At 40.2% G+C, this 27,642-nt stretch overlaps 1 protein-coding gene across 1 annotated transcript in view; it reads right to left on the bottom strand.

Moving 5' to 3' along the window:
• CDH13 (cadherin 13) overlaps positions 1 to 27,642 on the bottom strand; it is a 797,859-nt gene that overhangs the window by 172,486 nt on the left and 597,731 nt on the right. The window lies entirely within an intron of this gene.

Raw genomic sequence — 27,642 nt, 5'->3', positions numbered from 1 at the left:
ACCATATTCTGTACCAACTGCAACTTCAGGATGGGTTCCGTGGATGGTCCCTTTAGAGTATGATGCAAAGCATTACAATAGTCCAATCTGTCAGCCACAAAGACATGAAGATCCAAGAGAAATGGTCACCGTTGTCATGTAATATGCAGATAGAAAATAGGCACTTCTGGTTTCTGCAGCGACCTTGGATTCTAACAGCAGATGGTGATCCAAAAGCGTGCCGGCGTTGCAGGTCTCTTAACAAAAGGAGGGTGAAGAATCACTTCTCTACAGGAAGCAGTCACCATCACTGCTATGCTATCAGAAAGCTTCTGCCACCCAACCAGCATCAACTCAGACTGATCTCTATGAGGTCTCAACCAGTTCACTCTGACATTTGCAATTTGGCCTGACCCTGGGAAAGCATTGTGGGTCCAATAAAAAAGAGTTGTAAAGCTGCATCTCAGCAGTATACCAATGCAGCTGCTTCCCAAACCATCACACTATCTTCTCCAGTGACTTCACACACACATCAAACAGAAGAGACACCGGAAAATCCCCCCAAATATTAGAATTAAAATGAACCAGCCTTTTGTCCACAGATAGGAAGATATCAACCAATTGTCAAACAATGAAACCAGTGCAGTCCCCTAGTTATAATCAGGCATAAAACCAGACTGACAGTTATCAAAGAAATCTGCAACTCCAGATGGTGGCAGAGTTTCCTCACTGCTGCCTTTTCTACACATTTGCCCCCCAAAGGCAGGTTAGAGGACAGGCAATAATCTTCAAGCTGGTCAGTGTCAAATGGATTGCTTTTTTTGAGCAAGATAGTGTCAGTTCCCCAGCAGGTGTACACCAATATAGTTCTATTGACTTTACTGAAGCTACATTGATTTGCACCAGCTGAGGATCTAACCCTTAGGTCCACAGATTTGTGAAATGCAATATTCAGATTACCAGCTGATCATCAGAGAGGACTAAGGTAGGCGCTGAAAGGGAAGTTGTTTACCTCCATTTCATAGGTGCTGGATGGATTTAGTAGAACAATGGTAAATGATACATTTAAAAGTTAATCTAATATGAAATAATTTTTTTTAAATCTGCAATGGGCCTTCGTTATCTATCAGCTTTATTACATTAGCAAGTAAAGAACAGTGATTTTTTTTCTTTTCTGTTCCACTCAGGAATGGAATGAAGTGTATTTGCTCTCAGAATATGTAACTGTGGTAACAAAGAAAGCATACATCCAGATATAATAAATTAAGAAATATCATGTACAATAGGAACATCTTCCAAATATTTTGACAAATTACTGAAAAAATATCAAGTTACTATTTCAAGTAGTATAAAATATTGGAATATGATCTTACATTATTTCGTAGTGGGGATTGTAAATTCACTAAGATACAGTGATTTGCTGCATGGAATTAATAGGAGAAAACATGTATAGGGTGGTAATTAAAGCCTTATTTAGATAAGAATAGCCTTTTGGTGGCGACTTGTGAAAAACACACCCTAGATATAACCGGACATTAACCGGCAGCCAAATATTCATCAATTATATTTTTTTATTGTCACAGGTAGTCCTACTTCCTGTCAATGCAACATTGCTTCTGTTGTCAAGCAATTCATAAATACTGCCCTAAGTCAAAAGGGGAAGTGAATCTGCTTAAGTCAGTAAAACTGACAAATAAGACCACTGAAAATATACCACCTTAAACCTTGGTTAGTACATTTGATGACTGGCTCATTAATAAGAAAGCAAAAACACCTCAGGAATTTATTATGTTTGGAAGACCGAGGATTACCTCCTTGCAATTCTTTTTTAAATTTAAGGGTGGTAGGAAAGTGACATTTGAGATCTGGGAAGAATGATAGAGGCTTAGTCTAGCTTGCTCCTTCCTGAAGATAAGGTGACTTTTTTCCCAGCATTCTGCTGTTCATCTTTAAAATAAATTAATATTTTTAAAGGCCAACTTGTGGTTTCATTTTTCATTTTGACAGCTCCTGAAATGCAGACAGATTTTGCCTCAGATGTTGTTTTTTCTCTTCTTTTGGTTCATTTTCACTCTGCTCCAGCACCGTTCTACTATCCAATGACTTTCCAAATGACCCTGTAATAAGGGAGAAATCAGAAAATAAAGCTGGACACTCAGCCAAGTGTTTTGCTTTCCTGCCTCTGGAACGTTGATATTTTCTTCAAACAGAGGCAGGTATTTGCAATATTTACTAGAGCGAGGTGAAAAATTCAGTGAAATCTGACTTCTGAGTGGCATAATGATTGTCATCTGGGCATCAACAGGGATTGAACTGTCAACCTCCGGAGCTAGAGCATTAATCTCTGCAGATTGAGCTAAAAGACTAACCCCCCTAGCTGGCTGTGGTAGCAGAGGCACACCCTCTGGAAACCTGGTACAGAGGGCCACATATGGCACATACTGAACAATGGGCTACAGCAGCACAGACACAAAGCCAGATCCTCAGCTGGTGAAAATCAACATAGATCCACTGAAGCCAATGCTATTTCACACCTGCTGAGGATCTGACTGCTGTCCACGTGCAATTTTATGGACATCACTCTAAGTGCAAAGTTGTTCTTGCTATTGTAAAACTTCTTGTCTTACTACCTAAAACTCCGAAGTGTGAATAATTGGGATAATTGAAGGTCAAAGTTGACACACAGTTGGATGTGTTACCGTCCTCTCATTGTCCCAATGTCAGGGAAAGGAGGTTATTGGGAGAGAAGAGAAAAACCTGTCAATGACACTGAGTACAGTTAATTAAAAGCAGATGAAAGAAGCTCTTTCTGCTTCTGAAGTTTTCCAGTGGTGTCACAGTACAGGGAATTCACTGAAGTAGTCTAGGAGGTAAAAGCCTGGCTCACTAAAGTCAATGGAATTTTTGTGATTGATGTTAATGGGGAGAGTCCCCTCTCTCAAAAATGGCACAGGGCAGGGTGGGGCATAGAAAGTAGGAAACAATTCCAGCACCCAAAGTATTTATTTTCTATAGGAAAGAGAGAGAGACCTCACCTTCTACCTCGCTATCTACTCATGGGCTGGATCTTGTTGTGCTTCGTCCTTTATAAAACAGGTCTGCAGAGAGGAGCAAAGAGAAACAGCAACAGCAGCAAGGGGAAATTTGAGGAAAATAAAATGTCCTGAGAAAAGAAGGAATAGAGCTGCTGTGGTCAGTGATTTAGGGCTCAACCCTTCAACTGTTAATCATATAGCAATTTTTACTTCAATGGGTCTACACGCATGAGCAGGGACTGCTAGTCTCAACGAAGGATGGAGGATCTGGCCCCCCACCAACTCAATACAGAAGGGGAAGCAGATGCAAAATGAGGTGGTATTTAGAAGATACTGGAATATTTGGGGGGTATTTTATACCCCCAAGGGCTATCAAAGCAAAGAAAACCTAACTTGTTTGTTACAGAAGGGTCAGAGGAAAGCACATTTCAAACACCTAAGTGGGAGTACTGATTACAGAAGGAAACTGGGACTAAAAGAAAAGCTCTTCAAAGATAGATGTAAGTACCATTAGTGGTGAGGAAGGTGCAGGGGAAACATGTATCATTGGCAAGGAGTTTGAAATAAAATCAACATAGTTGATCTGTGGATTTTTTCCTCTCTCTCCGGATCAAAAGCACAATAATGCAGCCTACCTTTTTATTGTAGGGGAGAAAATAAACTCAGTAGAGGAAGGAAGGAAGGTCACACACATAAACTATCTGCTTTAATAAGCCTTTTAGAGAAATAACGATTGCACAGGAATATGACCAGCATGCAGGAAACAACCAGCAGCGAAATGAAGGTGAAGAGGATGCTACAGGAATGAGGGATCAAATTAAAACTTAAAGTAGGTAGCATAAACCAGGTACTGAGTAAAATAGAGTTGGTCATTCAGAAAGGGGCATTCTTCCCATTTTCTCTGGATGATGTTGAGGAGGGGGGTGGTACTGTGATGTCATACCTTCCATTCTCTGACACTAGGAACTTTACACTAATTAAACAAATGAGGTGTTGGAAGCTGTGTGATGGAGCGTCCACCCCACACTTGCCCTGAAGGGGTTAGGGTAGGCCAGAGGGCCCATTAACCTATTAGGAGGCAAGACTGAGAGAAAAGCCCTATTAAAAGAAGCTCACCTGGGCAGGAACAGGTGGGACTTCCATAAAGCCAGGGAGCAGGCAGCAGAAAAGGGCTGCTGGGAAAGTCTGCAGTCATTCCCTGTGGAAAGAGAGGTGCATTTGGGCTGGCAAACTCAGAGAGGGAGGAAGGCAGGAAAGGAATCAGGAAGAGGCAGTAAGGTCTAGAAGGGAACAGGCTTTGACTCCTTGAGCCAGAACCCAGAGTAAAGGGCAGGCCCGGCTTCCCCTGCCAGCCACTGAGGGAATGGCACTACAAGGCAGTGAATGGGAGGACTGCCTAGGACTGCTGAAGAAAAACCTTGATACCCTGGAAGGGAAAAAATGCATAGAGTGACCTGGCCAGAAGACCGTGTCATGAAGAGGCAGCAGCAGCTCAGGGAGCAAGAGAAGTGCTGCAGACCCAGAGAGAGGTGGAGAGATGGCGTGCAACCACCGGAAGGGGTGTTGACCTTGCGAGCTATTCTCCAGAATGACCAGGAGGAGGTGCCATTTTATCAGTGAATGGAGCACCCCGTCACAAGCTGCGTTAGACCCCTCAGCCCACAGAGAGACCAACTAAAGTCAACAGGGCCCCAATCAGGGCCACAGTCAAGACACTAATTAAAAGCAAACACTGATGTTATTTTAAAGAGTAGCCATAATCAAACATAGCCTCAGTCAGTAGGCAACAGGCCAGACAAATGATGCATTATTGACTTCACCACCAGCTGTTGACTGGGACTGCACATGTGCTTAAAGTTAAGCATGTACATAAGTGTTTTGCTGGATCAGGACCTGAGTGCTCAGCCCACGCAGGATTGAGCACGAAGCTCTGGTTTTTCCTTCATCAGTTCCCTTTTTCAATTGGTTCTCGGTGAAGATATTGGCATGTTGGGCGAGCAACTGAGGCAAATCTCTAGTGCAGAGGTAGAGGCATCTGGTATAGGAGTTCCAAGAAGCAGAAAACAGATCGTTTAGTTTGGGGGCAGGAATCCTTCAGTTTCTTCAGAGCTTCAGCCACGATTGTCTACATATCTGTCATGACTGCCAGTTACATTCATATACTGCACCTCTCCCAGACATACATCTGTGCAGCAGAACATTCAGTGGAACTCAATTTAAACAACAACCCATTTATTTGAAGTTTGCTCTTTGGAGGGGGAATGAGCAGTGGGACCATCAATATTATTCAGTCAGATGAAAGGTTTTCTCTAACTATGGTAATGAGCGAGAGTGCAGATACACCTTCTGGTAGATGGGAGTTGTGTGCCTATGTCAACCTGCGTTTGCTCCATGCTTGTTCTGACAGAACTTTTTTAATTGCAAAGGCAACAAATAACAGCAGATGCATCTTCATTAGCAAGCCCTGAGCCACCTACTGGATCATAACTTTAACGTTTGAGAGGGATTTGTTTTTTTACCACCACTGTAGACAGCTGTTTTAATTTTTGAGGGAGCATAAAGTTTGAATAGCAATTGTTGCCTTACAGCTGTCTGGAAGTCACTTGAGTGTCCAACAAAAGCTCTATACAAAGATGGAAGTCAACACAACCCTGCTGAGAGACCGGAATTACACATGGATTCTGTAGGTTCTTCATGAGTTTTATGCAACTGTCCTGCTGCATGAGAGATAAAACAAACAAAACAAGCCTGCATGTATAAGTGGACAGTAAAGCAGGCGAGAGCCCTGAAATGATGAAAAATACCATTATCGTCATTTTAAAGTCTGCAATACTACAAATATGCTTCGGTATGCAGAATGTATATTTTCTTGCTTTTATAAACTATCAGGAACTGTTATATTTGCTCTTAACACCATAATTTTGGTTTTAAATTAGCTATTAAATTACAAAATGTGGTTTGCTAAACAGCAATTAAAATTTAATTTTATTAATTTTGTTGATGTTAATCCACCACAAACTCATTTGTAGGAATTGGATGAAACAAACTATATAACTTGACTGCTTTGAAATCACTCCTTTTTTCAGTTTCTTCTATGGGGAACTGGAAAAAGCCCCTGTATGTATCCAACGGTTCTCAGCATGATTTATTTATGAGAAACTAACACCATATGGGCTCCAAGAGCATACTCCATAATGGTATTGGACACAGGCCTATTTGTCTGTGCTGCTGCTGTAGACACTGAGGACATGAGGCGAATGCAGACACCTGACTATAGGTATCAAAGTGATGGAGCATTACACAGTAAGACAGAATGCTTTTTATCAAACCCACAATTACCTAAAGATGTATTTTTCTACAGAGATTTTAAACTACTGTAGTGAAACCATAAGATGACGACACTAGAGGTTTAAACAAACTATAACGGTACAAAGAATGGGCCAGATCCTGCACCACTGAGAGCAATCGGCGATGTGTTATTGACTTAAATGGAAACCAGAATCCAGCCTGTTTCTGCAAACTTTGATTCACTTGAGTAAGGTATACCAATGTGCCCCTCACTCCACCCCAAGGCAATTCTCACAATGCAAATTAATAACGCAGAAATATTTCCCAAGTATTGCATGTAGTTCCAATGTATTCTTGAACTCCACATTAAGAAATGTATATTATTTATTTATTTAAAATCAAGCTTATTGCTCATGTACCATTTCAAGAGCCATTCATTCATGCTATGTTGCTAAAACCCACTGATGCCAGATATAAGAACACAAAATAGCTAGTCTAAAGACGGACATTGTAAGAAACTTATCTTTGGCTGAGTAAAGAACAGAATTTTTTGGTTCACTGGGAATTCTAATAAAACTGAAAAAATCATTATGGATCAAACCAACCCCCCTTCCCCAGCCCTGAAATGTTCATCAAATTGAAAAAAAACAACCACCACCGTTTTGCTTTGGATTGAAATAAAACATTTGTTTGCTCTGCAATGAAATGTTTACTTTCAATGCTGAGCATTTTCAAACATATTTTAATTAAATAAAATGGAAAGGAAATTTCAAAGCACAAACTCATTTTGAATCACAATGGGAACAATTTCCATTTCAAAAATATCAAACAATATATTTTGAATGTTTTTCAGGGTTTTTTTTTTTTTTTGGCAAAATTGACATGGATTTATGAAGTGTTTTGGTGTGCCAAATCTGATTTTTTTTTGCTGGAAATTGTTGCAGCCAAAATGTTTCCCCCAACTGTACTTACATTAGAGCAGGAGGAAAATAAAGCACAGAGTATGTTAAGTGTTTTTCCCCATGCCATACAGCAAACCTGTGGAAGAGCCAAGGTGGTGCTCAGACATCTTAAATCACAGGATTATGCTCCCTCTGCTAGGATGGCTTCTGATTGCTGAGTCTAACATATAATGACTTCCTTTTGTTTTATAAAGAAGAATGTCTCATTTTCATTCAGTTCTATTAACTGCTCTGTTTATCACTTAGCTCTATGCCAGAAAAGAGGCATGTGGTGGGGAGCCTAGGTTTGGAAATAGGTGAATAGAAAAATTCCCTATTTTCTCAAGTTAAACTACTCAAATTACCCCTGTGAAAGCCTTAGACATGTCATGCAAACTGTGTTATTTTTTTTCTCTTTTAAGCTATCCAAAGTAGAGTTACTTTAATACATTTGACCATTTGGCTATTAATTTAGGAATATCACCAGAGAGGAGAATGAGACTAGTTTTGTGTCACTATTTGATGTGACTGATTGCAAGAGATTGAACCTCGTGTTCCATAAAGTGGCTACAGCACAGTCACAGTATGTGGTGTTACAGCCAGGAAGGCTAGGGGATTGTTCCCAAGACAAATGATAACTCCCACATTGCAATTCTTGGCAGACAATCACATTCTTCCATTGATCCATGTCAAGGATCCATGTCCAGGAAATATGGCTTTCATGTGGCCTAGGAAAGTGAATCAAGACAACACAGGGTTGTCTCTGTAAAAACACTTCTTGTACTGTGTACTCTACTAATAGCTAGAAAGATCTTACCTTTGCCACTACTACAGAAGACTGTACATTGATTTTTTTGTTGTTGTTTAAAAAAAGGAGGTGTTATTATCTGATCGCCTAAACGAAACTGTGACCAGTTCTCTGACAAGTGGTGTCCCCATACTGCGGCAGTAGAAATGTGTGAACATGCAGCTCCATGCATATTCATAGATCATGAGGATCATCTACTCTGATCTACTGCATAGCATGTGCCATAGAATTTTATCCACTTCAGACAGAGCCAGCTGAGTGTTTGGGGTTATATTTGGTTTTAAAGATCCCAGCTTCATTTAGCATTAGCTGCCATTAGACATGTAATGATGTGACAAGTGCTGGGTTTTCATCTTAAAAAAAAAAACAAAAAATTCAATGGCATAAAGTCAAATGCTGAGAGCCACAGAGATCCAGGATATATACTGAATTTAAAAAGAATAAATTATGTTCCCTATGCTGTAAATGATGGACATACCCTTCCTGTCTATTTCTTCTCCTGTGCATTCCCACATCCTGCCTCCTAATTCCAATCTATTTTCTTTGTTTTGTTGCCGTGTGGTGGCTCTTCCCTACACTAAGGTGCATTCTTTCCTTCGGAAACACTGAAATCTCTATGTTTAGTTTCTTTTTCTCACCATCCATTCACTTTTAAGAGGGTGAGCTGCCTGGGGGACATAATATAATAATGTTATTATCCTTCCTAACCTGAATCTAAAGTAACTGCAATTCCTGGTCCCTTATACACTGGAAATTCACATGACATTTGGTTGTGATCCCTCATGATTTGAATTTAAAACAGCCTGCCCAATTTGTATCAATCAAAAAAAGTGATCTTCATCTTCTCCCATCTCTTGAAAGGAGGTTTCCATTATCTCCTTTTGCTCCCTCCACATTTCCTGGACTCAGACTGGACAACGGTTTGTGTGAATTTCTGACCCAGCTAAAAACATGAAATGCCTGAAATCTCACAAGAAAGTTTTTTTCTTATGAGAGTTCCAAGGCCGGTTTTCAGCTGGTTGCTGTGGTGCCTGGTGGTTTATAGTGAAAAAGACAAATTTTAAAAATGGTAGCCTCAATTTTGCAAATGCAGTTTGCACCATCAAATAGAAAAGTGAAAATGTACCCCACAGTAGCTAGTTTTTCACTGCTGTTGGCTGCTTACATTGTTTAAAAACCAAATTCAACAGTAGAAGTAAACATAGAGATCACCGATTTCTATCCATGTTAATTAGGCCATTAAACATCTGTAGTGCATTAAACAGAAAAAACTAAACATACACACATAATGATATGGAGGCTAATATAAAATGTTAAATAAATACATATATGCTTACTTATGTTTTTGCAATTTTTCCTTTTATTTTAATAATTAAAATTAAGTTTATTAATTCAGACAGACTTCTGATTTGACTTTGGGCAGATCATTTAAAATCATCATATTTCCATTTACCTGTCTGTAACATGGGAGTAAATAAATATTTACTGATCTGACAAAAGTGCTGTGAGACTTAATTAATAGATCTAGGGACCCTATCAATCAGTTCAGGCACTGCCTTTCAGTAGTGAGACCTAGTGATCAGAGTGGAGAGCAAAGTCAGACATAGGGTTGGGACTGGGATAAGGGTTGTACTGGTACCGAGATCTGGGGACAGGCCAGGGTCAGAACCAAGATCAGAGTTGGTTGACAAGCCAAAAACAACTCTGTAGCTGGGATCCAGGTGCAGGCCAGAGGTCAAAGCTGGGTGGTCAGAGGCCATGAACAAACCAAATCAGTACCATAGTCAAGAGTCCAGGTACAGGCCAGAGGTTGAAGCTGGGTGGTCAGAGTCTGAGAGAGTCAGGAGGTGGAGGCAAGGCTGGAACAGGTCTGTAATAGGGCTGGAGCAAGGACAGAGTATGGCAAGGACAAGACTGGAACAGGGCTTCGGCAAGGCTGGGGCAGGAACAGGAACTGGACCTGGAGCAGGCTGGGAGTTGAGAGAATCTAATACACTGCAAGGCAGTAGGAGGGTTCCTGGCTTGGTAGTGCTGTTACACAGTCTGATCTGCAGCTCTGGCAAGCTTGGGAAAATAACTGAGCCTTGGGTTCATCTGACCCAGGCTCTACTCAGGGATGGGCTGCTGCCACACAGATTCATAGAATCACAGAAGATTAGGGTTGGAAGAGACCCCAGGAGGTCATCTAGTCCAACTCCCTGCTCAAAGCAGGACCAACCCCCACTAAATCATCCCAGACAGGGCTTTGTCAAGCGCGGCCTTAAAAACCTCTAAGGATGGAGATTCCACCACTTCCCTAGGTAACCCATTCCAGTGCTTCACCACTCTCCTAGTGAAATATTTTTTCCTAATATCCAACCTAGATCTCCCCCACTGCAACTTGAGACCATTACTCCTTGTTCTGTCATCTGCCACCATTGAGAACAGCTGAGCTCCATCCTCTTTGGAACCTCCCTTCAGGTAGTTGAAGTCTGCTATCAAATCCCCCCTCATTCTTCTCTTCTGCAGACTAAATAAGCCCAGTTCCATCAGCCTCTCCTCATAAGTCACGTGCCCCAGCCCCCTAATCACTTTTGTTGCCCTTCACTGGATTCTCTCCAATTATCCACATTCTTTCTGAGGTGGGGGGCCCAAAACTGGATGCAATACTCTAGATGTGGCCTCATCAGTGCTGAATAGAGGGGAATAATCATTTCCCTCGATCTGCTGGCAATGCTCCTACTAATGCAGCCCAATATGCCATTAGCCTTCTTGGCATCAAGGGCACACTGTTGATTCATATCCAGCTTCTTGTCCACTGGTTTCTGCAGAACTGCTGCCAAGCCATTCGGTTCCTAGTCTGTAGCAGTGCATGGGATTCTTCCATCCTAAGTGCAGGACTCTGCACTTGTCCTTGTTGAACCTCATCAGATTTCTTTTGGCCCAATCCTCCGATTTGTCTAGGTTCCTCTGTATCCTATCCCTATCCTCCAGTGTATCTAACCACTCCTCCCAGTTTATTGTCATCTGCAAACTTGCTGAGGGTGCAGTCCATGCCATCCTCCAGATCATTAATGAAGATATTGAACAAAACTGGCCCCACGATCGACCCTTGGGGCACTCCACTTGATACCGGCTGCCAACTAGACATGGAGCCATTGGTCACTACCCGTTGAGCCTGACGATCTAGCCAGCTTTCTGTCCACCTTATAGTCCATTCATCCAGCCCACACTTCTTTAACTTACTGGCAAGAATACTGTGGGAGACCGTATCAAAAGCTTTGCTAAAGTCAAGGAATAACACGTCCACTACTTTCCCCTCATCCACAAAGCCAGTTATCTCGTCATAGAAGGCAATTAGGTTAGTCAGGCATGACTTGCCCTTGGTGAATGCATGCTGACTGTTCCTGATCACTTTCCTCTCCTCTAAGTGCTTCAGAATTGATTCCTTGAGGACCTGCTCCATGATTTTTCCAGGGACTGAGGTGAGGCTGACTGGCCTATAGTTCCCCGGCTCCCCCTTCTTCCTTTTTTAAAGATGGGCACTATATTAGCCTTTTTCTAGTCTTCCGGAACCTCCCCCAGTCGCCATGAGTTTTCAAAGATAATGGCCAATGGCTCTGCAATCACATCCGCCAACTCTTTTAGCACCCTCGGATGCAGTGCATCTGGTCCCATGGACTTGTGCTTGTCCAGCTTTTCTAAATAGTCCCGAACAACTTCTTTCTCTACAAAGGGCTGGTCACCTCCTCCCCATACTGCCCAGTGCAGCAGTCTGGGAGCTGACCTTGTTCATGAAGACAGAGGCAAAAAAAGCATTGAGTACATTAGCTTTTTCCACATCCTCTGACACTAGGTTGCCTCCCTCATTCAGTAAGGGGCCCACACTTTCCTTGGCTTTCTTCTTGTTGCTAACATACCTGAAGAAACCCTTCTTGTTACTTTTAACATCTCTTGATAGCTGCAACTCCAAATGTGATTTGGTCTTCCTGATTTCACTCCTGCATGCCTGAGCAATAATTTTATACTCCTCCATGGTCATTTATCCAATCTTCCACTTCTTGTAAGCTTCTTTTTTGTGTTTAAGATCAGCAAGGATTTCACTATTAAGCCAAGCTGGTCGCTTGTCATATTTACTATTCTTTCCACACATCGGGATGGTTTGTTCCTGTAACCTCAATAAGGATTCTTTAAAATACAGGATTCTTTAAAAAACAACAGTTGTGTTGTTCTTTAAAAAAAAAAGTTTTGTTGAACAAAACCAGGACAGACCCATGGGACACTCTGCTTGATACTGGCTGCCAACTAGACATCGAGCCTTTGATCACTAGCCGTTGAGCCCGACGATCTAGCCAGCTTTCTATTCGACATTGGTGAGGCCTCATCTGGAGTACTGTGTCCAGTTTTGGGCCCCACACTACAAGAAGGATGTGGATAAATTGGAGAGAGTCCAGCGAAGGGCAACAAAAATGATTAGGGGTCTGGAACACATGACTTATGAGGAGAGGCTGAGGGAGCTGGGATTGTTTAGCCTGCAGAAGAGAAGAATGAGGGGGGATTTGATAGCTGCTTTCAACTACCTGAAAGGGGGTTCCAAAAAGGATGGCTCTAGACTGTTCTCAATGGTAACAGATGACAGAACGGGGAGTAATGGTCTCAAGTTGCAGTGGGGGAGGTTTAGATTGGATATTAGGAAAAACTTTTTCACTAAGAGGGTGGTGAAACACTGGAATACGTTACCTAGGGAGGTGGTAGAATCTCCTTCCTTAGAGGTTTTTAAGGTCAGGCTTGACAAAGCCCTGGCTAGGATGATTTAACTGGGAATTGGTCCTGCTTCGAGCAGGGGGTTGGACTAGATGACCTTCTGGGGTCCTTCCAACCCTGATATTCTATGATTCTATGATTCTATCCGCCTTATAGTCCATTCATCCAGTCCATACTTTTTTAAGTTGCTAGCAAGAATACTGTGGGAGACCATATCAATTGCTAAAGTCAATATATATGACGTCCACCGCTTTCCCCATATCCACAGAGCTAGTTATCTCATCATAGAGGGCAATCAGGTTGGTCAGGCATGACTTGCACTTGGTGAATCCATGTTGACTATTCCTGTTCACCTTCCTTTCCTCCAAGTGTTTCAAAATGGATTCCTTGAGGACCCGCTCCATGACTTTTCCCTCGACTGAAGGCTGAGTTACTGTAGTCTATGTGGGAAGGGCATGTTAGTGCAGCTGGGTTGTTGCCACATGCCTGAGTAGTGCTTCACTGCAGCTCTTTTGGAGGGGTACCTCTTGAGGCTCTGGGGATGTAAAGGGACCCCTCAGCCTAAGGGGAAGAGCCACTGGATCCAGGCATCAAAATATTATGGGGGACAACAAATGAAAAACAGGGACGGGAGGGTCACAGGTTCAAAACCAGAGATCCAGAAGGGGACACCAAGCAGAGAACCCAAACAGTACCTACTACTCCCCAGAGGTGTCCAGGGACCCAGTAGACATTTCCCAGAGGAACTCTGCCTGGATCTGTTGGAGAGGCAGCTGGGCGAGCAGCCCTGGTTTGGCTGCGGGTTTGCGCCACAGATAGTGAAAGTAATATCCTAATTTTAGCTTAGCTACTCCTTCTGTCCCTTCCTGTTAGTTTCTTTGTGAATGGACCATTGCTAGAGAGGACTGGAAGTGAACAGGAGAGTAATCTGCTAGGTAGAGTTCAAGACAATACAGGTTATATTTTCAGTGTCCGATACAAAACATCACAAAAAGAACACAAAGAAATATAGCCATAAACTAACCTCAAATGAAGGTTAAAGGGGGATGAAAAGTCAACAAATGACCCACTGGTTCAAAAGGAGGGGGGCAGAAAGTTCAAACCCTTTATGGGATAGGGTAAGTGAAAGATTGAGCCCAAGATGCAGAGTCATAGGGAGAGGGCAGAGAGGAGGTCAAGCGGATAGAGCGGTGGAAGGAAGAGGTAGAAGGCAGGTTACGGAGGTTGAGCAAGTCCCTGGAGAGCTTCTAAACCAGGAGTACAATTTGTAATCAAATGCAGTTCCAGAGTGTTTGAAGAAGCTGATAGGGGTGATGCTGACCTGCTCCCCTGATAATCAGAAGGATGGTTTCCTTTGGTAGCCAGGTACAAATCCAGCTGTGGTACGCTCACACCCACCATCTGGGAAAGTAATGAGCTTCAAGCCACAAATTCCACTCTGACGTGATGATCCTATCTCAGGGCAAAAATTTAGCCTGTCTTCCAGGAGCGTGCTAGTGGGGGACAGAGACCATAGACAGCCTCTGCCTCCTTAGCTCAGGTGCAATATAGGATATTCACTCCTGCTTCCTTTGAACACTTGGAGGGCTACTACCAAGACACATGGGGGTGCTCCATCGTTCCAAGGGGGCACAGTCACCTGGCTTGGAGTTATAAATGGGCCCTGGCAGCCAGCAGTGGGGAAGGCAGATGGACACACCATTGCTTTTCATAGCAGCTGTAAGCAGCACAGTGAATGCATCACCCCCGAGCTCTCTCTGCCATCCAGAATTTGGACCCATTTAGAAACCTTGTTTAGAAATATAAATTCAGCACTTATCCAGGCAGCTGCTCGGGTATGGAACTAATTTTTTCCATAAGATTGACAAATCACATAGATTCACATCTTTTTCCAAACACAATTGCATGAAATGCCAGTTAGAACTATTCTATTTATCATAAGTTATTGCATTACATTATTTCAGGCAGCCCCAAAATACCCATCCTGAATACAAGAACCATGTTGGAAAACCTGCTTGCTGGTGTTTATTTCTAGATTGTGGCCAATTATGCTGATCCCGAGTGGGTATTCCTGATACAACAACTCAAGGATTCTGGCCCAGATCTTATACTGGTGTAAACTGCTATTAGGGTGACCAGACATCCCGATGTTATTGGGACCATCCTGATACTATGGGCTTTGTCTTATATAGGTAACTATACGCTTCACCCATGAAAATAAGTGTCCTGATTTTTCACACTTGCTATCTGGTCAGCCTAATTGGCGTAGATCCATTGCCTGTCAACTATCCACTTCTGATATTTAAAAATGGCATCACAGTTCAGTTATAAAGCGCCCTTGCTATGTTCAGCTTATGTCTGAGGATAAGACATTTCACAAAAGTGGTGTGACTGAGTAGGGTGTTTCAATTATTTTAAATTTGTAACTGTCTTTACCTTGTGGGAAACAATTTTCTTTCAAATGTATTGATACAGAGACAAATATCACTGATCAGCTTAATTTCAATGAGGAGAGTACATATATGCCCACCAAAATGACAGTATTTCTCTAGTTCGAGCCAGCTAACAAGAAAGCGTCTCTCGACAAAAATCAAATGGTCTGGGAAATGCCTACAAATAATTTAAATCAGACTACCAGCACCCAACATGATGAAGTGTGTGTTTCTCAGAGCTAAGAAAATGAACCACCCACTGAGTTCTGGTATATCTACTTACTACAGTCAATGTGGGTAAAGTTGGTATTGTAACCAATAGGTCAGCTGCAGCTGAGTAGCAGCAGTTGCGGAATCAAGATCCAGAGAATCTTTGAAACTGAAGATACAGTACGTCTACTCAATATACAAAGGGTAAAAAACCTATAGAAAAACAATGTATAGAACATTTACCTTATCACAAAACTTGCCATTTGTTTATTAGGGTATATTATACAATAGTCTATGTTTAATTTTTGTATTAAAATGGCTGCATAAAAGCTTATGTTCTTACGGATTTAAAGTCCTAATCTGAAGAAGCAGCCCTATAGTTTGCACCCACATCTTACAGTACTCAGAAATTTAAATACCTGACACTGTACCTCATCAAAGTGCTAACAAAACACGGCTGCAATTATTTTCAGGAGCTAAACTGGAGACAAGCTGAGGTGCTATTGGAAATCAGAACCTTAATCCATAAAACATACATTTAACAAAGGAAATAGCTAATTATCTAATTATAATCAGAAATTCAAAAAGGACATTATTCAAATTAGAGATCGAACAAGTATAAATTAAAATATCTCTCCGTTCTTTGAACCAGATTCTGATTTCATTACACTAGTGTAAACCTGCAGTAATTCCACTGATGTTAACAGGTTTACTCCATATATACACTGCTGTAAAATAGACCAAAGGCTGACTATACATAACTATTGAAATAAGCACTGAGTAATATTAAATAGTATGTAGAAAACTCTGTTATGGAGAGTCTCCTCTAGGTGGACCTAGTTAGCAATGTGCATGTAAATAGCCATTGGACTTTCAAAGGATGTTATGAGTCTTGCTTTGAAAGCAGTCACTTCCTAACCAAATTTAAATGAGGCACAAACAGACTATTTAGCCATCACTCTGCATGTTACTTCTATTCGGTGTTACTCATCACTGCAAATAAAAGCAGAATAAAGAAGATTTAAGTGCATTTCTACTTGCAAAGTGGATAAAAATTGAAACTTCTTACGCAACAAATCTGCTGTTTACCCCAATATTTGCTTCATGCCACTGACAAAAATAATGTTTAGTCCTCTTAGCATTGTACAGGCAACACAACAACATGAGAGTGTGTTGGAGTCTTTTCTGGTTCATGCTTTTTTAATGGAGTCTAAGCTCCAAAGTTAATGAAGGTCCAATTACAGGCACAGATATTACCTCTAGTTACACTTGCGCAGCCTCACTGAATAATTGGAAAAATAGGCTTAATAATTGAAGGCAGAATTTAACTGCAAAATCTTTAGCACAGCTGCTGATGTACAAGCTGAAAAGAACCTAGCTTAACTCTCAGAACACAAAACAGGATTGCAGGGCTAGCAAATGTGAAAACCCCTTGTCAGTTTAGCAGATTTAATCAGGAGTCACCAGGAAACAACATGGAAAGGCCAAGATGCCATTTAAAGAGTGGCTTTTTGGAGTTTAAGTGTACTATAAGTGAAAAGTATTATTTTTATTATTGACTAGATGCACATATAATAGTTAAAAACCTACACATAATAGTAATAAAAAATAGATCCCCAACAAGCAAAGTCTTTAACGTACATTTATGGCACTTCTAATTCTTGGACTTATTTTTCAAACAATAAAAGTGATGATGTCTCAACTGTTATTACTTCCTGTGCTAACAGTTGTCTCAAAAACATTTTGATTGCTTTTCTGTTGTACGGGGTAAAATTACTAGAAAACCACATGACCTAATCAAAATAAGGCCAGCTTGCAATCTTGATATTTTACTCAGATCTCTTTCTATGCAGTTAAATAAATCCTAGCATATTTTTGTGAAGGGGAGAGTTATCTGTGCACCATTACTATCCAAATGAGAGTTTGCAGCTGTGTACACCCTCACCTCAACCTGCCTTTAGTATTTGTAACAATACTATAAATAAAGGATGCAGTGGCAGGCAGCAGCAGGAGAAGATTGAAAATGTTTATAGTGGATTAGCTGCTTCATAACACACCATTTTCTATCACTTCATTTTCATGAATCAACATTTCTAATACCAATCATTAACAGAGAAGAAACAGTAAAAACACAACAGGAACAGAAGAACATTTATGTCTAAAATGAGTGATGTACAGTAGCTTGTAAAGAAGTTTAGTTAACAGATGGTGCTCTGGAGACAAGAAAAACGAACATAGACTGCGCGCACACACACACTAGTCAGAAATGCCAAAAACTGTGGGCTAGATCCTGAAGCTTTCACTCCCACTACCCTGGCAAACACTCATTGTCATCAATGAGTTTACAGTGTGAAACTTCTATCATTCTGCACATCAGTACACATATCAGCTGAGGCTGTGGGCTAAAAATCATGCCATGTGATTAATGGACTACTATAAATTTAAGGAAATTATTTAGATTTTGTCGAGTGAATGTTGATGTGTTTCTTTCATTGATAATTTGTAACATAGGCCTTGTCTTCACTTGGAACAAAAAGCTGTGTTCTTGAGTTAGTGAACTTCAGTTAATTCCAGGTAAAATCCTAGTAAAGACAAGGTGTACTGTAGTTTGTGCATGAGTTAGTAGATTGAGTTAAAGATTAGGCTCTCCCGTAGTCTTGAACTTGACCCGAAAACTTGTGCATAAGCTACAAACTGCCTTGGCCACGCTAGGTTTTTGCCTAGAGTTGGCTAAATGGAATTAAGAACATGGCTTTTTTTCCCTGTAAGGACACAGACAAGAAACTGGCACATGTTTATTTGAAGAACTCTTCATTCAATGTAAGATTTATTCAGAGTACACTATACAATATCCATTTACATTTCATTTCTTCATTGCAGTCCTCTTTCACAAATCTGGAAGATGGACAGAAAGTGGTGGGTACATATATTTCCTATACTTTATTTTATTATAATCCCCCCAGTCCTCACTCCACAGAGTATATTTCTCCTTTCAATGTGTAAGGATTTGTGTGCATAATTCCTATTACCATTAATTTGAGGCAAGCATGTGAAGCCCTGCACAGCCTGATGAATACACATCTAAATTGGTTTCTGGGATTTCACTGTAATTGGCTGAAGGGTTTGTTGACATTGGGTATATGTTCTTCTCTTACCTTGAAACCATTCTCACATCTCTGACAGGCCCACCTAATCCTATGGTTGAAAGAATATCCTGACTAGAGAAACTCCTACTCAAACTGAGAAGCTCCTAATTCCTAGTCTCAAATATTGGGGTACTTCAAAATGATTCCTCTGCAATACAGCAGGAAGTCTTAGATCCACTTACCCAGCAACTGTAATAGTTAAACAGTTTAAGTGTGTTAAAATGAAGTGGGATTTCTGTATATATTACCAAATAACAGGAAATTCTTCAATTTTCCTCATTTTATATGCTATGAGTGTAGTTATGAAACAACTTAATATCATTAACTCATTTCTAGATAAAAATAAAACCCTGTTTTGATTGAAAAATTACAATCTAACATATTTTGCTATTCTTCAAGAAAAGAATCTCTGTTCAGGAAAGAACTAAAGCACACACTTAAATCCCATGGTCTTCGCTGTAACTTAAATGTGCTTAAAGTTAAGCCTATGATTAAGGGTCTTCTTTATCAGAGCCTAACAGAAAATGCAGTTACCCTTCCATGCACTCAAGAACAACTCTAATCTGTTCTAATAGTTATAGACAATTGTTTACGCGTGTATATAGAATTATATTTGTACAAGAACAGAGCTTGTTTTTTTTTTGTTTTTAGTTTTTAAATATCTCCTTTGCTATAAGCAAGTTATTTATCTTGTCTCACTTCTAGCCTCCATGTTTTTATTGGGGATGTATGGGTAGATCATAATAGATCACAATGGACCTGTCAGAGCTATCACATAAACATGTATCCTGACACATTTTAAAATTTACATTAATTACTGGATGGCCAGGGTAAATCTCTCATGTCATTTCATGATACAGGCTGTCATAAGGTTCAAATGGGATACATATTAATAAAGTTTTCATGTGGAACATGCACAAGGCATGCTGGTTTTAAAATGTAAATAACTTAGCTTGTTTGGAATGGTGAAAGGTTGCTCAAGGGGCCTAGTCTAAATTATAGCCAAGAATTCTGCAGTATTCCATTTAAAAAAATGGTTTTGAGTTACAGGACCAGAAAAAAATGGTTTGTAGCCAATGGATGCACATTTCTATACTGCCCTTATAACAGGCACACTCAGTAAAAAGACTAAGTAACGTTAACACTGAGGATGCAGCATGCATCACTTTCTAGGTCAGAGACCTCCTGCTTATACTTCCTGGGCTACACTCACTTACACACTTAAACCATTAATGGCAGTGCTAACCAGAGCAGTGCTGCCTGGAGGTGAAATATCCACTGGAATGGGACAGTGGTGGTGAGGTAGCTGCAATATCCCATCCACCGGCAACCACCCCAGATCAGTGCGCAGCAAAGCACTTCCTAAAAGTCCTTTGTTTTGTTTTACTCTTCCATTCAATCCCTTAAAAGCTTGAAACGGTTATTTCCCTGCTGGTTTTGCATATTTGAATTGGGCAAACATGTATTTCACCCCTTGGCCTCTTTATTTCACCATGGCATCCTCAATGTTCTAGGAACAGGATCCACACATTTTCTTGGATGAATTCCCAGCTCCATTGAAGTCAAAGAGATTTCACCCCTTGTGTTCCCTCGGTGCTGACATGTCAGCTGAGGGGGAAAAGAGGCACATGAGGAATGTCCCTATACTATAAGTTCCAACTGGTGCTTGATGGGAGACCTGCTTACAAACAAGCAGGAAATGACAGGACAACATGTCCCACACCAGCAAGAGAGAGGATCATCGGGGCTTACTCAGGTGTCAGAACTATCAGCTTTCAGATCCAGGTAAGTGGACAGAGATGAAGTGGAGACAAGGCCCACAGTGGGGCCACAAATTCAGAAAACCTGTTGATACTAGTGCAGAATGCACAGGTACGATTGTGCACAAATTGTAGTAGGAGTAGATTTTTCACTTATATGCACCTGTTGAAATTGTCCCTTAAACTCCAGAAAACTCCCACCTTATTTTAAGAGATACATTAAAGTCTGAGGCTAAACTACTTAAAGTGAGCCAATATGAACAAGCATACTAGTCTATGAACAAATCTGAAAATGTCATTTTCTGAGCTAACTGCCTGGAGCAATTTCTGAGACAATTTCCTACAACAGAGCAGAAACTTGCATGACTCAAAATATAAAACAATCTGGGTAAACTAATGTTTCAAACCTTTTCTTGCTTCCATTCTTCTGCCATGCTTAGGTCTGTCTACTTGCATTTTTTTTCTGAAGCAGCCAATTTATACCTTTGAAAAGACTTTAAAAAAATCCAACTGGGTCTGGAAAGGGGAAAAACGTTGCTCCAACACTTTTTATGCTTAAAGTAAAATCGTACCTCATTATATGAACGTCTGGGATACTCAGAAGTGAACTGCTTGGATTCTTTAACAATAAAATTGTCAGATGACAGTTCTTCATTGAAGTCATCACAGACTGAACACATTTTCCCAGAAATAACTTTTTCTACATCAGTGAGTCTTCTCACCTGATTTATTTTTCCATCATATCTACTGAAGAGCCCCACTGAGCTGGTAGTCCATAATCTATTGTTTGTTCCATATTCCAGATTTCTTACCCAACTTTTCTTTCATTAACCAAAATCTTTCCTAAATCTTAAAAAAATTAATTGATTTGAATATTTTTGAGTGGTTAACCTAGGCAGCTTAAATTCAAATTAAAAAATTAAATAAAGCAAAAATTGTTAATAAAATACAAACCAATATATTTCTATTTTAATACTCATTTTATGTTTTTCCTCTAAAGTTAAAATGTGTCATTAAAAAACTCCTGTAAAAGCAAATCAGTAGAAATTAAAGAGGGGGAGAAACTATTATTTTATCTTGGCCATCGCCTGCCTATGCAGAATTGCCCTTAAAACTGGATGTTTGTCCTCACTCTATTTTTAAATGTCTCAGCAGCCTTGGAGATTATTTCATTGTTTGTACTCTTGATAGGAAATATTCTCTGGTATTTTCTTGTGTTCGGTTTCATTTAATTACTCTTAGATACAGTACATTCACTTGAATAGCCCCAAAAAATCCAACTCATCCAGGCATTTGTTGGAATATGACTGTTCTCAAAATATTTCTCTCCTTCTGAATATCTGCAGTCCAGGTTGTTTTTCCTTACAGATTTTGTCTGACGTGTTACTGAGATCTAAACTAAATCCAATTCTGTTAATTATTTCAGGATATGCCTAACCCCTCTCAGTTCCTTTGTTTTATTTCTCTAACCTCACTGATGTTTGGGGGGAAAAAAGATATAATTTTCTTAAATGTCTTTGGCTCATTGAGAACAAGCAATCTGCCCTGAACTGAAAAAGCCACTGAAAAGATATCATAGGGTATTAGACTGAAAGACAAAAAGGGACTAGAAAATAGAGACAGAGAAGGAACCATCTGCAAGATGAATACTCAAGAGCCCATCTTTATTCTCTCACCATCCATGCAGTCATCTGTTTCCCGATATGAATTTGTAATGTGCTATCCACCATAGTGTCTAGTTGCCAAATACAAGGGTAAGTAGAAGCACAAACTGGTGTTGTATTAGGACAATATTCTTTTCCCCTCCCAATGAGACAGTTAGATATATGAAATATTATTTGCAGAGATGGGTTACACAGGGAAAAGAGGAATGGAAGAAGTGCCAACTGGCCATTTGGGATACTGCTCAGTCATGGGAAGTCTTGAAAAAAGTGGTGTGTCCTGCATGTGCCTATGAGTCTCTGTCAACTGCAGCATCTCTGGTGATTGTAGAATTTTGGGAGACGTGTGGGGAGAAAGATTACAGTCAGCTAGGTTCTAGCCCACATTTTGAAATAGGTCTTATGGCGTATAGAGAGAAGGCATAGAATGTGGACCTGCAGACAAATATGCTCTCCTTGATTTATGTTACTTAGGATTTAGGCTGCTGCATGCAGTACAGATGAAACTTCCTTGACGCCTTCACAGCCATCCCAAGTAACAAAGCCATGGGCTATGTCACTATGTGACTAGTTGAAAATGGAAAGTCATTCCTGGCCACTGTTGCTTTCTTATGCCTGTGACCGATGTATTCAATAGACAGTGAAATCTCTACACTACAGAAATGAAAACCTCAGCACTTTCCAAAGTTCTACATTTCCGCTGAATCTAGGGATTAAAGGGAATCAGGAAAAAAACCTGCTATCATTTAGAAATGTCACCTAGAAATAATGTGAGTGAGACTGGGGACGCAGCTCAGTTATAACTGCATACAGCTTTGCTAAGTGATAGAACTGTTGTAGAGCAGTGTTCCAGTGAACAGAAATGGTTACGCCAGATTATGTTTAGTCTGTTTCTCTATTTTACTTGCTCTTTTCCTTTGCCCTTTCTTCAGTGGCAGATGGTGATAGCATCCACTTCCCTCCTGGATGCAAGAGGAGGCTTGTTGAGACAACTGAGTCCATAACTTTTGCCTGCTTGGGACTTAACCATAAGAAGTATGTCAAATTATTTTCAATAATGAATGTTATAAACAGGTGTAAGAAAACTAGAAAGAGAATGAATTACTCCAGACAAAAAGGTCTACTGATATAGCTCAAGGATCTGTGCTGAGTTGGACTCAAAGAAAAATCTGAGAACCCTTTGGCCTTATGGAAATGGATTTAATTAGTGGATGAAATAATTAGGTGTGAACCTTAGATGGCGATACTATAAGGTGATACTATAACTGGTTGGACAACCATTCCTGGAAAGTAGTTATCAGTGGTTCACCATCAAGCTGGAAGGGCATATTGAGTAGAATCCCACAGGGACTGGTCCTGGGTCCAATTCTGTTCAATATCTTCATCAATGATTTAGATAATGGCATAGAGAGTACACTTACAAAGCTTGCAGACAATACAGAACTAGGAGGGGTTGCAAGTGCTTTAGAGGATCAGATTAAAATTCAAAATGATCTGGACAAAATGGAGAAATGGTCTGAAGTAAAAGGATGAAATTCAATAAGGATAAATGCAACGTACTCCATTTAGGAAGGAACAATCAATTGCACACATACAAAATGGAAAATGACTGCCTAAGAAGGAAAAGGAGTACTTGTGGCACCTTAGAGACTAACAAATGTATTTGAGCCTAACCTTTCATGAGCAACAGCTCACTTCATCAGATGCATTCAGTGGAAATACAGTGGGGAGATTTATATACACGGAGAACATGAAACAATGGGTGTTACCATACACACTGTATCAGGAGTGATCAGGTAAGGTGAGCTATTACCAGCAGGAAAGCAGGGGGTGGGAAGGGACCTTTTATAGTGATAAGATGTTTCATGTTCTCTGTGTACATAAAATCTCCCCACTGTATTTTCCACTGCATGCATCTGATGAAGTGAGCTGTAGCTCAGGAAAGCTTATGCTCAAATACATCTGTTAGTCTCTAAGGTGCCACAAGTACTCCTTTTCTTTTTGTGGATGCAGACTAACATGGCTGCTGCTCTGAAACCTGCCTAGGAAGAAGTACTACAAAAAGGGATCTGGGGGCCATAGTAGATCACAGGCTAAACACGAGTCAATTGTTCAACACTTTTGCAAAAAAAAGCAAACATCATTCTGGGATGTATTAGCAGTAGTGTTGTAAGCAAGATACAAGTAATCCTTCCACTCTTCTCTGAGTTGATTAGGCCTTAACTGGAGTATTGTGTCCAGTTCTGGGCACCACACTTCAGGAAAGATGTGAATAAATTGGAGAAAGTCCAGAGAAGAACAAAAACATTTAAAGGTCTAGAAAACATGACCTATGAGAGAAGACTGAAAAAAATGGGTTTGTTTAGTCTGGAGAAGAGAAGATTGAGGGTGGCCATGATAACAGTTTTCAAGCACATAAAAAGTTGTTAGAAGGAGGAGGGAGAAAAATTGTTCTCTTTAACCTTGGAGGATAGGACAAGAAGCAATGATCTTACATTGCGGCAAGGGAGGGTTAGGTTGGACATTAGGAAAAACTTCCCGTCAGGGTAGTTAAGCACTGGAATAAATTGCCTAGGGAGGTTGTGGAATCTCCATCATTGGAGATTTTTAAGAGCTGGTTAGAGAAACACCTGTCAGGTATGGTCTAGATAATACTTAGTCCTCTTGAGGTCCCTTCTAGTCCTATCATTCTATGATTCTAACTATGTCATCCACTCCTCCTACCATTTTGAGGTCCTTAAAAGAAGACTTGGAAAAATCATCATGGCATCACAGCTCAACTCGCCTCAACCCAGCTCATCTCATCTTCTCTGATCCCAAGATATAAGGAGCAGAGCAAACCAAAGGATTTTCTTCCCAAAAGGAAGGCTGTTAGGGTTTGCTCTTGTTTAAGGAACGTTGTTTTTCATTTGAGAGTCCTGAAAGTCATGATATCATCATGACATCCAGCCTTCAGCCCACCAGTGTAGATAGCTAACTGACAGTGCCTCAGGGGCTCCAGTCAGATGCATTTAAGATTTTGTTCCATCTCCCTTCACTTTTTGTGTTGTCAAAGGGAAGGAGGGAGTGGGTTATAAAACCAGTTTCCAGGCCACTCTAGTTCTGAAAGTTTTCACTAGGAGGTCCACTGCTGCTAATGCCTGAAATTATTAATGCTTATTACTAATCGCCTATTTGTTTTGATGAATAATGTTCAGTCCATGGGTTGATGATTATCTGTGGCTCATTCCAGTCAATAGTCATTATTTATTATACTTCTGAAGTGACTGATCCCCTGAATCACATAGTAACATTTCTGCATGCTGTCTGAAGGCTGAATACTTTAAATGATGGATAACAAAATTCTGGTACAATTTTTGCACAGATAAATATTTGTGAGAAAATTTGTGAAAATGTAAATGGTTGTGTTCAAATGCTCGCAAAAACCTCATAATGGGAACCATGGATCAGATCAAAACTAAAATGGTGCATTTATACGTGACCATCTCTAACTGTGACACTCATTTTTCTCTCTCTCTCCCCTCTCCTACCACTACCCTTTCCCTGAAATCCATAAGTGTCTGACTTTTCTTATTTGTTTGTTGCCCTTCTCCATGTTCCATTTTCAACACGGGTTCTTTTTTCTACTTTCACATCTCAGAGAAGCTATCAGATCTTTGAGTGGTTGTTATTCTGTCACTATCTGAATAGGATAAATATCTGTATGTAAAGTGTTTCAAAATATTTCCCCTGACTTCTTCTAAATAAAAGAAAAAGTTTTAACTGGGTGGAAAACATTGTCAACAAAATTATATAAATATTTTAATAGGTCTTTCCACATTATATCTTACAATTACTTTTAAAGATACCGTCTATTATTTTCCAAGATGTTTTGCACAGAAAAGGAGAAAGTGTTTAAAAAGTTACCTCTCTCATCACTGTTTACTGCAGCAGGTAGCATATTCTATTTAATCCATTACACTTATCTATAATAGTTTAAATTATACTATATAATTTATCTGTGCTGAAAATGATTTGTAAAGATGGACTGTAGTCCAACCAAGGCACAAGGCATTGTATGCTTATCAGTTTCCTCAAAATACCATCTAAATTCATCATTTATATTCCAAAATCTGTGTTGGCTTTCTGTTTCCATCTCATGAAACAAAAATTAATATTTCTTTCTATCATTTCAGAATGAAAAAGAGAAATATTTATCTGTTGGAAACACCCTCCCGGCAATTTAAATCCCATCTGTTCAAGTAGGAATAACTTACCAAGTCACCTAAGATCAAACTCCTTTGCCACCCACAGATAATGTTGACATGCTGGGTCATGTAATCAAATCCCATCTGCCACATATGAAGTCTGATTAACTAAATATAGTGTGTAAACTGGAAAAACACAGATTATACTGTCGGATGGGAGTGGAAGTTATCCAGAGGGAAGTGTTCTTCTAAACTTTTTCTTTGCTACTTGGCATTCTGCTTTAACCAGCTCTAGAAAGAAGAAGCTGACTGGCTTGACAGTGAGAAAAAATGATCTGCTGAATTTACACAGCCTTAAATGTTTACTTTGTTTTAAAACAACTACTTCCTCTCCTAACTTAAGTTGTTCCTGTCCCAGTTTGTTGTTGCCTTACTAAAAACCTGGTTTAACTGAATCTACATCTTTGCAGTGTGATGTAATTGACCTTTTGACACGAAAGTTCTTGTAGAATTTCTGATAGTCAAAGCCACAAGACCAATGAGCACAGTTCTCTAGGTGTTACCATTTTAAATTAAATTTATGCTGGTCTCTTTAGTAAAATGTTGTATAATGAAAACTCCATGCAGGATAAATATCCATCTTTCTCTATATGGTTTGCAATTATTTGTTGAAGGACTTTTGAGATGAGATGTGTATTTCCTAGCAATTCCATGCCCCCACCCCCAACACACACACACATACACACACACAGAGTCTCACACACCCTTCCGGTGGTCAAAGGGGAATTGATTCGAAAGGATTCTTGTGATCTGAAGGTAAGCTAGGGATAAAAGCTCAGGCCCCCTTAATGAATGAGGGGAAATACAGGGCAACTAAGTGTCTGGAGGTTCCAGTTAGTAGAAATTTTATCATGTAGGGACTGCAAATGCCTTTCCTTTTTCTCCAGGGAAGAAAGGGAGCACAACGTATTGAGGATGTTGACATACGGCTGAGAGCATTTTTTTCTCTAAAGTGCAGAATGCCTTTATGTGTTCTCTCATATACCTGTGAGAGAATCAACTCACCTTAGAGGCAGCCATAATTCTGTACCATGAATTAGAGGAGGTAGTCTGAGCAAAGCTGCATTACAACAACTAACTAGTCAGCTGCAAGGGTTTCACCATTCATATCAGCCGTTCAGTTGCTGTGTTCAGTGAAGAATGCAAATGTTTATGTATTGCTCCCTTTTGTAATAAAGCTGGGCCACATTTTTTTCAAAAACAGGACTCTAAAGTCCATATTTAGGCTCCTAAATAAGCCCCTAATCCTGCAACTACTCACAGGCTTAACGTTATTCAATGAGTAGTCCCCCTGAAAAACAAGTGAGGCTGCTGGTAGTAAAGCAGTGGTGGAACTGGTAGTTAAGCACATGGTAGTAAAGTTAAGCACAAATGAAGGTGGGGTGGATAATC

The sequence above is a fragment of the Lepidochelys olivacea genome, assembly GCF_965140295.1.
Source record: "Lepidochelys olivacea isolate rLepOli2 genome assembly, chromosome: 12".
Taxonomy (NCBI): Eukaryota; Metazoa; Chordata; order Testudines; family Cheloniidae; genus Lepidochelys; species Lepidochelys olivacea.
Note: the sequence above shows the minus strand (reverse complement) of the source record. Positions and strands in the feature narration are given on the sequence as shown.